We start from the raw sequence: 12295 nt of genomic DNA, 5'->3' as shown, positions 1-12295 counted from the left end.
GTAGCCTGCTTGATATTCTCCCTCTTCCTCTCTCTCTTCCCCTCCCCCCGCTCATGCTCAGGCTGCCTCTAAATAAATAAAATCTTAAAAAAAAAATAGCACAATGAGGATACAAAATGAACAAAAACAGCTACTGTAATTGGAGTCACAGTGAGCAGAGGGGATGTCCAGGCAGCACTCTTTGCAAGTTGCCTCTGAAGTCATTGAGAAGACACCCAACCATAAGGACGGGCAACTTCCGGGCAGCTGCAGTCCTGCAACAGAGGTGACTTCAGTGAATGCATGTAGTGAAATTCTGATCTAGGAACAAGGTCAAGCCACCTTTAAAAAAAAAAATCCACCCAACACCCAAAGAACATCCCCCAGCTCATCAGCAGCTCTTTAGCGAACACTTGATTAGGACCATTTATTGCAAATGAGCTTATTCTTTACCTGTCTCTGTGGAGGTATCCCCATTTTTTTTTCACACATTTATTTTTGAGGGGCTAAATAGCAAACAGAACCTGTTCTGAGAGATTCAGGCCACTGGATCTGAATGCCAGGAACAGTGAGCTGGACAAGCAGTGCCGGTACACGGATGGCTCCATCTTGGGTGAAAGAGGAGGTCTGAGTCATTGGCACTGCATGTATGCAGGAAACATTCAGAGTCCTAGTTCAGCTTCTCAACATTTACAAATGCATTTCTACATTAGTCAGGCATTCAGAAGGAGGTCTCAGGTTCTGCAAAGCAAATGGCATTAAAAAAAACAACAACAACAGGGGACACCACAAGGGAGAACATGAAGGCTCTTCAAGTTCACAGACTTTCTTCCACTCCTAACCCTTCCAATTGCCTTAAAACTCACATAATTATCAATTTGGAAAAGCAACTCTGTTAACTCTGCCTCTTCATGTGCCCTGCCCCCAGAAAAATGTACTTTCACTTTAGATACGTACTTAGTGAGTTCGTGATTATTAATTGACAAAGATACACAAGTTCTGACTGAATCAGAGTTCAGGGGCGCCTGGGTGGCTCAGTGGTTAAGCGTCTGCCTTCGGCTCAGGGCGTGATCCTTGCATTCTGGGATCGAGCCCCACATCAGGCTCCTCTGCTGAGAGCCTGCTTCTTCCTCTCCCACTCCCCCTGCTTGTGTTCCCTCTCTCGCTGGCTGTCTCTATCTCTGTCAAGTGAATAAATAAAATCTTTAAAAAAAAAAATCAGAGTTCAGGACCGAAAACTAGATATTAAATAAGTCCCACCTCTCACGGACCCCTCCCACCACATTCTTTTGGTCAGACCACCTCCTCACCTTCCCAAATTCTCATTAACATTAATCTGAGACACATAGGTAGGGAATATTCCTGTTTTTTAATGGCACTATATACTGTTCTTCAAACATGAGCTCATTTAATTTACACAACTTTCCTTAGATGACAACCATATCCTGATTTTTATAAATTAGAAAAAAATAAAAGGCTCAGAGAGGTTAAGCAATTTGCCTGGGGCTACCAAGCTCATAAATGGGACAGCTGGATTTAAATCCAAGACTAACTCACTCTTTGTTGTTTTTTGTTACAGTAAGTGCAACATTTGTGGTTTGATCTGGTTTCATAATTCACCAGGCAATCAAAAAGGATGTCACTCTGCTCGATTAACATAGCAAAGTGAGAATTCTCACTTAAAAAAAAAAAAAAAAGAAATCCATAACCCCCATCTGTATGGTAATAAGCCAAAACTCGACTTAAGAAAATGAAGTGATTCGGGACAAATGACTGAGCTAGATGTTATCAAAATGAAACAGCAGAGTGTAGGAAGTGTCTTTTATTTGGAGCCAAACACATATATCGAACACCTTTTTCACGGCTTTGTGAGGTGACGTAGAAGTTTTCCTGCAACCATTATAAGCTTCCTACCTCTTTGGGGTTCCATTTTCCACATAGACGTGAAGTTGGATTTCTTCCAAACAGGCCCAGCACTTGTGGCCTTGCTAAACAGCCATATGGACTTTTGGTAATTTGGGAGGCAGATAATTAGATAATGTACATCATATCCGTGAACTAATTAGCAAGGCAGATATCATACAATGGGGGTCTTAAAATTATTTTGTGCCTTCCCAGTCTGGGGGTTTCTGTTGACCTGCTTTTTGTCCTAGGGTTAATCCAGTAAATCCCTTAGAGAGAAAGGGCCAGAGTCCACAGAGGAGTGACACTGGTGACAAAGAGAGGAGAAGAGGAAGCAATCTGCCTTGGGTCAGACACAGACTCTTCTGTTTTCTCTTCATTTAATTGGAGAAACTCCCAACGGAACCATTATGGAAAAATGTTGGCATCAGCAAAACCAGCATTAGGTCTAATGTGGTCATCTCCAAAATTCCATGCTTCTTTTTGTTCTGCTCCAAACCGAGGATCTTCAAGACTGTGTCTCATGTGTCTTTCCCAGATCGTGTCCCTTACTCTGGACATTTTCTGTCCTTACTATTGAATCCCCTTTGTCTGTTGCCTTGAGGAATGCTCTCAGATACCAGTACAAACGAATATGGAAATAGCTATTACTGGGTCAGTTTGTCAACTCCTTCTACATGCCAACAGTGTCCTTCCACAACAATCCAAAGGAGTGAGCACCTGGAAACCACTATTGTGACAACCACAGTGATGGTGGGTGGTCAGCCTGGACACTTTGTACTAGTTGCCTCCATATGCAGCTGGCCCTGCTCTAAAGGGAATCACCCTGTTTTCTTTTCCACAATATCAGAATTATTGCTGTACATAGCCAGTGTCATGCCTTCCTGAAAGATTCGACCATTTCACAACAATATTTAATGTTTGCTATTCTGGCCTTAGCTTTGGAATGTTTTTCCTGTTGCCATTTGTAATGCTGCCCTGGGTTTAATGAGTAGTATTTGTCAAATTAAGAAATAACACTCTCCCCTTTGACACAGTGTGGTTCTAAAACCTTCGTGATTCATCAAGTCTTTGGACTTCTCCCAGCCCGATCCTTCTAGCTCATTGGAGACTCATCACTGAAGCAGCGCCGTTCAAAGTTGACTGTCATCTCTAATGGACACTTTGCTACCCTTGCTTTTCATTCAAAACAAATAGTAACATCAGTGAGATATTTGCATTCACCATTGACAGGCTGCCATTGGCTGGTGCTCTAAGAAATCCTATGAGAGCCAGGCTGCCTTATTTAAAGTAGATCGACCTGCCTCTTTCATTGCTAAGCAGTTCTCCAGTCTTCATGAAAGAAGGGGAAGAACAGCAACGTGTTCCTCCAGGTTTCGCCAGGAAAACATTAACTCCCCAGGTCTTATCTAAATGACTACTAAAGATAGAACCAGAGCAGACAGATTTAAAGAGCAGAAAGAGGACTCAGTAACTGAGGAAACCATCAGATCCTAACCTGAAGGGAGCTAGGGAACTTATCTCTCTGGAAACCAACCTAAATTGTTCAGGTTGCCCCCAGGGAGAGTGGAAATAGATCAGAGAACCACCTCAGAGCCCCTCTACATTTGCAAATAATACACAGTTATTGAGAACGTGTGTGCAAGCGTTTTGTAAAGTATCAAGGACGACCTAGGTATGTTATCATCATATAAAACTCTCAATGCATGGTCACAGAATTTTAAAACTGATAAAGCGTTCATTGATATTAATGGAGGTTTCAAAACAACCTGCTCTTAAGAGACAGGTCTTACTTTGGCTCTTTACATTGGAGCAAGAGCCAGATACAGTCTTAGTTATTCCATGCATTGTCATTTATTCATTTGAAAAAATAATTAGGTGCCAACTGTGCGTGTAGCACCATGGTCAATATTTGACAAAGCTTTTGATTTCTAGAACCCTTAAATCTGGTTGAGCCTAGTATATACACACAAAGGTGAAATAATAAAATAACAGTCAATACTAATAGAAGACATTGTCATACGAGGCGTCACATCGCAGTATGTGATTATTGCCAAATGAATGACGTGAACAGGAGGAGGGCTTCTGTGTCCCCTGTGTCCTGGCCTGGCTGTGCTGACATGTGGGTCATGACTAAACAACCTAGAAGGCCTTTGAGCCCTCTTTGGAGGGTGTGTTGCGGAGTCAAAATGTCAAGACAGGGCAACTCCACGACTTCCAGTTACTTACTCACTCTTAGCATGTAAGATGTTGTCTCTCCCTAATTTCAGACCCGACCTCAGATTTTTCTTTCCCACCCATAATATCAGTATGAATGAATATGGAAATAACCGTTACTGTGATAAGCCTGCTATGACATAGTTGGGCTGCTAAGTAGAGGTAGGTGAACTCTGGTGAGTAAAGAAGGTCATCTGTGGGCACATCAGTACCAAAGGGCCACCCTTTGTCCTCACCAATTATCACCTCGCCCCCCATGCTTTCCTGATTCCTCACCCCACCACCCCTCTGAGCAGAGGAGATCCACAGTCTAAATATCTATGGGTAGCTTAGTGTTTTTCAACCTTTGGGAATAGATATTTTTGTGAATCAGGAAAGCTATGAAACTAAAGATTCCATTTATGGGACTCAGGTTAAGATCTTCTGATGTAACTGGGCATATACATGAAAAGAGGACCCCCCCCCCAGATGATTTTAATGCTCAGTTCAAATCTAAAAGACAAAATCAAGAATTATTCATTTTTTAAAAAACCATTATGATATACATAGAGCTGTTCTCATCTCTATGGGGAGATACGAGAAACCTCTATGGAGTGATAACAGAAATGATCAACTCTCCCTGGGGTCAACCTGAACAATTAGGTTGGTTTCCTAACTTCAGGAAGCTTAAACTATAGATATTTTACATCTAATCTTTTACACATATGTATATACATCTATATCTATATATAGCTATCTACATATAGATATGATATGTATATCATACACATGTATATATTCCCATTTAGTCTTTTAACTTATTAAAAGCAGAAGCTGTGTTATGCGGCATCTTTGTGGCAGTAAAAAAAATACAAAAATAACCCCCTCCTTAGTTATTATTCCCCAGAAAGTCCACGTCTGGAAAAAAAAAGAGGGACCTGGTTAAGGTTCCCATGGGAGACTCCACCTCCCATCTACCTGTTTCCCCAGGACATAAGACGCCAGCCAATGTATGTCCTGCTGATGGAGCGCCCTAGCCCATGTCACTCACAGGATGGTAAGTGAGAGCCGTCGGAGGATACTTGAAGCAGAGTCCAAAGTTAACAGAAACCATGCAGCTCTTGTACAGTGAGTGAGCTGGAAATAAACTCTCCTCAAAAAATACCTTTGCAAACCATACCTTGATTGACGCCATTTTAAGCAAATGTTATCTCACTATAGGGAGCCTGCATTATATCATATGTCTATATTTTTATATATTATATAACCATGTAATATATATATATATATATAAAATAATAAGCCAGACATTTAACTTTAACATGAGGCAGTGCTAATAAGCATTTATAGAGTGCCTTCCATGTACCAGGCCCTCTTCTAGGCACTAAGGATGCAAAAACAAACAATCTAAAGAAATCTGTCCTTGTGGAGAATATATACAGCCTAGTGGGGAAGACAAGCAATCAATGAATAAAGAATAAATGATGTCAGGCACGTTAGTGAAAGTACTAACAAACTAAAAATAAAGCAGGGTGAGGGGGGAGAGCACGGTGTGTGTATGTGTGGGTGTGTGTGTGTGGGTGTGTGTGGAACTAGTAGGTCTATAGGGTGTAGGGCAATCAGAGTGGTCAGGGGATGTCTCTATGGTAAACTGGTGTTTTCAGAGAAATTTGGATAAAATGAGGGATGCAGGAAATTTTGTTCTGCTTGGACATGTTGGAGATGCCTATCAGACAACAAAACTGAGGCGCAGAATAGGCACGTTGTACCTCTGAGCATAGGGGAGATTTCCAGACTGGTGCCACGAACTTGGTTGTCTTCATCATAATGATTCTTTCTCAAGTTAAATAAGATCACCTCAGGAGTAAGTAAGGTTGGAGAAGATACCCCAGGACAAAGCCTTAGAACCTTCCATTTCCTGTGCCTGGGAGGGAAAGCTGGAGCATTTTAGAGGAGAGTGAGAAGGAGGTGCCCATGAGTTAGGAGGAAACCCAGTGCCCTTTGGCCTCCCAGAAATCAAGTATACAAAAGTTTCAAGAAAGAGGAAGTATTGCATATCAAAAGCTTCTGAGAGGCCAGTTATGATGACATTGTAAGATGACTTGAGTTAGAATTTTCCATTGGCTTCAGCAATATTGAACTCTCCGGTGACTTGCACAAGAGCGGTTTGATGGGTTGGTGGTAAGGGGAGATAGAGCCTTCGTCATGCTATATGCGTTAGCTTCCTGTTGCTGCTTAACAAAGTAACCCATACCTGATGGCTTAAAACAACATAGATTTATTATCGTGTAGTTCTGGAGGTCAGAAGTTCAAAATGGGTCTTCTGGAATAAGGTCAAGACATCAGTAGAGTTGCATTCTTTCTGGAGACCCCAGAGGAGAATCGGTGTCCTTACAATTTTCTACCTACAGTCTGATCACATTCCTTGATTCAGACCTCTTCCACCTTCTTCAAATCTGTTGTATCATTACATTCTGAAATCTTCTCTGGCAATTTTCTACTCTAGGCGAGTTCATGTCAGAAAGAAAATATGGCCGCCAACAATGACCAGAAAATGGTGTCGAGAAAGAACTCATCCTGTGACTCGGGGGAGGGCAGAGACACACCAGTGAAGGCCATGAATGGCTAGTTCGGTGGTGTACCACAGAAAAGATCCTCTTTCAGAGCCTTGTTCCCAGGGTCCTGAGCAAGTCATTGGCCACACCCCGATATTTCCTTGGATGTATTTTTAGGTTTAATCACTACAGTGTTATTTATGGGTTGTCCTCTTGTTTTAAACCATTTCTAGCTACCCCTTTATTCATTCTATTCGGTCCCTAATCTAAGGTAGGTTAGGCTCTCCCAGGGCATTCACCTGGGAAACACTGAGAAGCTGAATGAATGCTTTAGGCTCAGCAATGAAATCCGAAGCTAAGCCAGGATTAGAGAGCAGAGTTAACTGAGGAAGGACAATAAAGCCAACTTGCCCCTCAGGAAGTCTTAAAGTAAATAGAGGAGATTGTGATAATGAACTGGCAAAGGATTACCAGTCTACTCGTGGTTTTATGTAACTAGACCCAAGCGATCACCGGGCCTGCTTGCATCATCTCTTGGATGGAACCAGAATGGCCAAAGGTTATCTTTTATTTATTTTTTAAAAATCCTGATTCAGAGAACTTCCAATGTGTGCTGAAGAGTGGCGGCTTGCTTTCACAATTCCATTATCCTATGGTTCTCTATCAACAGGCTGCTTTCTAAATAAAAGAATACCCCTTAGAAAATATATCCCAATTTCAATTTTTTAAATGATCAAAACCATATACATATCTTCTAAGAAGTTATTAGGAATTTGAATAATTAAAATCATTCTGTGTCCTTGAGGACGTGCTGGTGGGTCTCCCCTCCTGCGTGATGTAATTCATCTTCACTTCCATGGCGACCATGTACAATACAACCAACCAGAAGAATGGCTTTATGTTGAAGAATAACCAGATGGAGAAACTCATAATAGAAGATCCTAAACCCCTCTGAAATACCAAGAGAAAAAAAGCCTAAGTGGGTAGGAAAAACTAACATCCCATGATCTCAGAACAGAAGTGAAAATGCCCAAGAGCAGCCCAGGTAGGAGAGATTTTTCTGTCAGATTCCAAGGAACATCCCCTGCCTGATGAGAGAGTCAACACAGAAAAGCCCCCTCTGCTTCTGGCTATTTTGAAAGCCTACTGGCAGCCATTCCAAGACAGCTTTGGAGCCCAGTCCTCGCCTGGAGCCGGGAGCCACCCATGGGCTTTCCACCAGCTCCCACCCCCTTTCCTGGTCTCTGCAGAGCAGTCCCTTGTGCCTAACTGGAAATTCGAGTTTGTCTGAGTCCACCTTTCTCTCACCTCCAGGTCCTTGCATTACTGGGCAGTGGAATATTTCTGCAGGGCATTGTCTAGTCTCCTGGATGTTGACTCCCCTTACCCGCAAGCCACACATCCATCACACAGATTCCTAGCTCTCAGACACTTTCTGTCGGCTTTACATTCTCAGCTCTGCCCTGCATCGCCCCCTCACGATCCCATGGAAACATCGGTGTATGGAGGTGTTTGCTTCGGCAACTAATTCCTAAATTTCGCCTAATTCTTAAATTCTGACTCCACCACCCTACTGGTAGCCTTACTTACTTACCAGCTGTATCGTTTCTCACCTTCATGTGCTCACGAGATTCATCCATTTTCCCTAACCTTTTGCCCAAGAGCAAACTGAGGAGGACTGAGGACATGGGAGCAAGGAAGAGCTTTCTTCAGGGAGCTCGTGTGTGCTGAGTCGTGTGAGATTAGGTGCCTGACCATCTGTGGGAGTGGGAATAAAATTTTGCTCAAAGTGGGATCCTGCAGTGATTTTCACTTTATGCTCAGTGACTCTACATGACCATGGAGTGTATCCTTGCAGACTGTTTGTTTTGTTTTTTATTTTTACTTTTTAAAATTTTTTAAAAAGATTTTATTTATTTATTTGACAAAGAGAGACAGCGAGAGAGGGAACACAAGCAGGGGGAATGGGAAAGGAAGAAGCAGGCTCCCAGCAGAGCAGGGAGCCCAATGCAGGGCTTGATCTCAGGACTGTGGGATCACGCCCTAAGCCAAAGGCAGAGGCTTAACAACTGAGCCACCCAGGCGCCCCTGTTTTGTTTTGTAGATCAAATCTTTGTTGCCCTACCCCCTGTGCTTTTGAGGGAGGGCTGAATGAAGGAGTCTGAAGAGAAGCAAAACATTTTTGCTGGGTGCCCTATTCATGTCTGTTGTGTGCTGTGTGCTGGGAGTGGATGATGTAGGATACAGACAGAACCTCTGCTTTCACAGAGTGTTTAGTCTGGTGAAGGGACAGATGTTAAACAGTCTCCCAAATTCATGTTTACCCAAAATGTATACCCAAAATAATGTAATCTCCCAAACTTTAAGTATTCTAGAGAAAGACCAATAGGAGTGCCTAATATGGATTTGTGGGTCAGAAAAAGGCCTCTCTGTGGATGAGTAGCTGCTAGCAGGTAGGGAGCGGGGCAAAGAGGACTTCAGGCAGAGGTTAGCGCACAAGTGAAGCCCCTGGGGTGGGAAGGAGGTCGATGCACTGGAGGAAAGGAGAGCAAGGGAGACATGCCAACTAGGCGGGAGAGCAGCTGGTAGGGTTGTGGGAGCTTGCAGCCCCGTGGAGGCCAGGCTGAGGACTGTGTATCCTGTTTTTCCTGCCACGGGAAGACTCTGCAGAGTTTTTCCTGGGGTGTGACATGACGCTCTTTGTATCAGGAGAGGCCCACTCTGTCTGCCATCTACAGAACATTGTGCAGGTGGCGAGACCAATTAGGACATCATTGCAGGCATCCAGGTGGGAGTCCTGGAACTTGGGCCAGGGACGTAGGTGTGGAGATGGGCAGAAATGGAGGGACTGCAGGAGTATTTTGGAGGTAGAATTTACAAGCTTGCTGATAGGTTAAAGGATAAGGCAAAAGAAAAAGTCCAAGATCACTCCCCTGATATTTAACACGAGAAACTGGGTGAATCTGCAAAGATGGGGAAGACATTTTTCAGCGGGGAAGGAGCCCAGGGGGAGGGGGAGAAAATCCCAAGCAGACTCTCCGTTGAGTACAGAACCTGAACAGGAGCTCAATCCCACAACCCTGAGATCATGACCTTAGCCGAAATCAAGAGTTGGACGTTTCACTGCCTGAGCCACTCAGGCGCCCCTGGCTAGAGCTTATTTTTAGGGAGACAACTTTGTGTAGTTGTGATATGCGTCATGTGCCCCGCACTGTGTGAGGCACATGGTTAAAAGTTTAGCAAATGTGGGCTTTCTTCCCCTTTTCTGTGGCTGTGGGCTTTGAGGATTCTGCTTAGCACCCAGCAGACCTAATGGCCCTTCTCAACTTAAATGGCGGGTCTATGTATAATTGGGCACATGCACATACGTATGCTCAGTTCTAGAGCCTGCCCTCAGGCAACCTTGGTGGCTGCATTTTCAGTCCTGACAAGTAAAGTCTAAAATTACTGGACGTTTTATTACTCAATTTCCCTACATCGTGGTGTCCCAGCACTGATCCTCACACTGGGAGACCCTCCAAGTCTCCAAAAGGTCTCTGGTCCTACAATCATGAGCCATTACTTATCTTCATGGGCCCTTCTTCATGAGTATTCTTGAGGAACGGCATTTAAAAAATTGCTTTTGGTCATCGTTATTGTGATTGTTGTGATTTCTTTCTAAATAAAAACCAAGGAACAGATGAGACGTGATTCTACACCTGTGTAAATAGATTGGCTGGCACTGATGCCAGTTTGAGGCCGAGTTCACAGTTGCACGAATGTTCTGTTCTTACCTTTGGCTTTCTAGATCTGGCCCTGCGTGGTACACTGACTTGACGCTGTTGGGCCAGTAAGGTTAAGACCCAATCCAAGGTCACCAATGTGGATGTCTGAAGGGGCTGGGTGGGCAAGGAAACTGTGGGAAGCAAGCAGATAGAAGAAACCTCACAGAGATTCTAGACTTCACTAGATTCCACTTTAATTTTCTCATCTTTGAAAACAGAGCAGTTCTTTAAGCACGGGGACAGTGAGAAAGGAGAAAAATCCCCTCAGTTCTGTGGAAACAGTAGGGAGTCATCTTCCATGGTCTAAAGGGGTAGATGTCATTAGGAAAAAAAAACAAAAAACAAAAAACAACCCAAGTTGGAAATCTGCATTTTAGAAAATGTGAAACGTCCATATTTAGAAGTACTGGCTCCCAGTTTTTAGGACACTGCTCCGGCAGACAATACATGTGCCGACCAGATGGAGTTCGTGCACTGGCTGCCTTTTACAACCTCTGACTTGTGGGGTCAGCTCTGTGACTAGCTGAGTGCACTTTCCTTTTAATCAGATTGTTTTTCTTACTTATCATGAACGCCTTTCTCACTTATCATGATGGAGAAGATCAGGAAACACAGCAGGTTCTAATTCCACTGATTTAGACCCACATAAGACTGCCTTCGTGAAATCTGGGAGTGAGGGCTGGGCAGGTGGGCCGAGCCCTGTGATTGTGTAGGACACACACTTGTGTGGGGAGCTAGGTTATCACAAAGTGGGTAGAACTTGGACTTCTGAAAGCTTTCGTTCATGCTTCTGTGACATTTTTTCACATATTCCCATCGTGAAAGTATATCTTTTTTGCCACTTATCTAAGAGTTTATGTACCCTATGGACACTCTACTTTTTGTATGATTGGAGAGAGATGGTGTCTTCTCTCAATTGTGGCTTTTTGTACATTTGGACCTGCCTTTCTTGTTGTGAACATACTTACCGTCCTTGGACAGCTAAAGAAACAAAATGCCCTAGATGCCATTAAAAAGACCCTCCCTTAACACAAAAATGTATGGGCATGTTGGCCAGTACCCCATGTCTCCACTCGGAGAATTAGCTGTCTCATTATGAATGTTTAAAAACAGAAAGAAAACCTAATGTTAGTCAGTGGCAAGAGGGCATGGCCATTGCTTGAAAATGCTGTTTTTTGCTATTGTCTGAGGACATCTGACTTGAACAGACAATACTACAGTGATAGTTGCTTTTTCCACCCATTTCATACTTGACAATAAATATTCTTTTATTCATTTTTATTCAATATGCATTTATAGCAATGATTGGCAGAGACACTAAAATACTTAACCTATCAAATAGTATTTAATAAAAGCCTTTTGTCTCCCATCAGCCCAGGGAGGTTAGTATAAAGCTTATATGTGGGAACATTTTAATTAATATGCATACTTTTACTGACATATTTTAAAATACTTCGCTAACCTAATAATGTCACAGTTAGTAGCATTAAAATATCATGATGATCACAGAAATTGTAAGCCTGACACAAAAAGTGCTTAAGAAATATTTGTCGAATGATATTTGACAACTGGAATATGAGTTGCATTTCCAGGGAGAATGGGACTTAATGTTCGTGGGGATTTTTTGAGGTGGTGACTTCTGGAGCATGGCACAGATAATCTGAGACATCTTCAAGGCAGGTCGTCAGGAAATGGACCATCTGGTGAAGCATTCTATCTTCACTATCTTCACATCTGTTAAGTTGCTTCTTGGGCTGATAAGTTGAAAGGGATAAATTATTAGGAAATAGGGTGCTGGAGCTTGGTCAGGTGTTAGAGTGAATGGAAGCAAAATTTCTTTGCTCTGTGGCTAAGCTGCAAAAATGATTGATCTCTGATGTTTTCTGCAAGTTAATTTTT

At 42.9% G+C, this 12295-nt stretch overlaps 1 protein-coding gene across 1 annotated transcript in view; it reads left to right on the top strand.

Moving 5' to 3' along the window:
* The window catches only part of ADTRP (androgen dependent TFPI regulating protein), a 65913-nt gene that overhangs the window by 12067 nt on the left and 41551 nt on the right, over positions 1-12295 (top strand). The gene's annotated exons all lie outside the window — the stretch shown is intronic.

This window comes from Ursus americanus, chromosome 32 (genome assembly GCF_024610735.1).
Source record: "Ursus americanus isolate L20-20 chromosome 32, mUrsAme1.1.p, whole genome shotgun sequence".
NCBI classification, from domain to species: domain Eukaryota; kingdom Metazoa; phylum Chordata; class Mammalia; order Carnivora; family Ursidae; genus Ursus; species Ursus americanus.
Note: the sequence above shows the minus strand (reverse complement) of the source record. Positions and strands in the feature narration are given on the sequence as shown.